Source organism: Halyomorpha halys, unplaced genomic scaffold (assembly GCF_000696795.3).
Source record: "Halyomorpha halys isolate HHAL.00 unplaced genomic scaffold, Hhal_1.1 Scaffold742.1, whole genome shotgun sequence".
NCBI classification, from domain to species: domain Eukaryota; kingdom Metazoa; phylum Arthropoda; class Insecta; order Hemiptera; family Pentatomidae; genus Halyomorpha; species Halyomorpha halys.
Genome location: NW_027115923.1, coordinates 277,360 through 279,914, shown reverse-complemented (window position 1 = coordinate 279,914; position 2,555 = coordinate 277,360).

Sequence of the window (2,555 nt, the reverse complement as noted above, 5' to 3'; positions counted from 1 at the left end):
CCAGTGCTGAGTTTGTCAAATACAGGAATCACCAATGGGGACAAACTGTGAGACATCCCTCTTTGAATAGAGAAATTCGAATTGGCGATCAAGTGACTCCATTTTCAAACACGCAGTACACTTCGGAGGATAAAAGGCCAAAAGTGAAATCTAATAGCTCCAAGAACAAGGTACAGGCAGATAAAATGTTAGCATCCAAAAATGGAATACCTAATGCCAATGGAAGAAATGAGTTTAAAGGTCATCTTAGCAGAGACAATTTGGATAATTTCCCTCTGCCTACTGCAATCAGGACAGAATCATCAGAAATTCCAACAATACCACCTCAGATGACTAAGATCACTCCTGTTCAAACCAGTGGACAAACCAACATGGAAAATGTTCAGAAAGGAACCAAAATTGTTGAGATTATCCATCACAACACTATTTCCATCAGCCATGAACATGGAAATATTCAAACACAAAAGGACTCTCCAGTTCCTTATCCATATCCCCAACGAAGTTCATTTCCACTAACCAGACAGTCTCAACAGACTATTTCAGTAGCAATAACACCAGCTGTTACTCCATCTCTGACTAATTATTCAGATATTCAGTCCACCCAAAGAACTCCTTCAGCAGCTCAAATGAACTCTTTAAAACTTCAGTTGCAATGTACAACTGCTTTCCCCAATTCAGAAGATGGGGCACCGCTATCTGCAAATGGTAACAGCCATGCTATATCGGGAACACCCCTTAATAGTATGCTCTCACAACAACCTTCTAATGACCAAAATCTCGGTAACATATTTTGTCACAGTGCAAAACTGAGCTTCATCTCCTTCTGCATGAAAGCGACATTGAACAAGGAACTTACACCACTGATACTACTGAACGAGGTTGGAATTATCTTGGTGGGCGGCGCAAAAGCATCAGCCGGAGTTTTAGGAACTCAACTATGCCACGCAAAGCAGATCAAGCTTCAGGTAAACTCGGAGCATTTAGAAGCACTGTCGAATGCACTACGTTTAACTATAACATCACTGCATGTGATACCAGAACCCAGAAAACCTCCTGATAGATGACCATAACTTTTTGCAACGGACTGAAACTTTGGTTGACATTAGCGTTTGTCTTGGTATTTTCTTGTAATATTTTGTTGTTAATTTTAGAATTAATCATTTAATTTATTACTGTTATTACATAGGTTGTAAACTTCTGTTTTCACCACAGGTTTTAAGAGGTGAAACTTTATTTTGTAGTTTTATTCTGTTTACTAGTTATTTATTTACTTTGAATTTGCTTTGTTAACACATACACATAGGGTGTGCATTTATTTTCTTAATTTATGTATCAATGTTTACTAGTTCATATTTTTTATACATGAGTTATAGAGTTTATTTCTATACATAAAGTTAATTATCATGTTTGTTCATTATTATGTATAAAGTCATTTCATTTATCTTTCTGTATTGCTCTTACATGAACAGTCTCACAAAACATTCTGTCCATGCTGGTTAGATTACGTTTTATTTTGAAAAACCTCTAATCTTGAAACGTGTAATATCATGTCCTGTCAACATGTACCCCACATCTTGTGTACTATAAATTAGCCCAGCTTAATTTAGGTGGGCGGTTTGTTTAAGTAAGGCCCCCCCTCACTTCTGAAAGGAAGTTCATGATGCCATCTATTGGCAAAGATATCCAGTACGAAGCCTGGGGAGCCATCTTGGTCCCCAAACATAGGAGTCAGTACCAGATAATAAGCCGTCGTGGCCGGTACCAGTAAAGCAGCCACCCTGACCAGTACCAGAGAAGAAGAGTTCAGAACTCTTCAATAAGGTCTCTGCTCATAATAATGAGAGAGTAAATCCTTCGATTCAGGCGAAAGAGGCGACGGCGGCAGGAGGATGAGAAGAGAGAAAGACAAAAGACCTACACGGAATCCCCACACTAGACTGAAACGACAAGAAACCCATTTATTATCAAAAAATCTTAAACATTATAATAATCAGACCAAGTTGGGCATACGAAATTGGACTTTGGGGCTGGAACAAACCATCAAATTCTTACAATCCATATTCCTCCTCAAAGTCCTTCATGTTCCTTATTACATTAGTAATAAAATCGTGCATGGAGACCTCAACATTCCATTCGTTGCAGATTTGCCCCTAAATACATATACCTCCTTTCATTCTAAAATCTTCACCCATCCAAACCATTAGTTCTTAATCTCTCATCCTTAACAATCCCTGATAATCCTTCGAGGTGTCTAAAAAGAATATGGCCACAGGATCTTCTAATCTAAAGCATATATTGGAGTACAAACATTGGGTGGTTCTTTCCAAGATTACCATGTGTTCTGAAACATTTATCACAATTATCCATTTATTTTATTTTATACAGTTGTAAATTTAAATTAATCAATAAAACTTTTATCAATTATTTAAATAGAAAAGCGAAGTGGTTTTACAAGTAATTATTTTTCAAATATATCTTTCATTACTTTTAGTTACTAATTTAAAATTTAGTTGCTATCTACCGGTGATCCTAATTGTCATTTACAATTTAGTCAA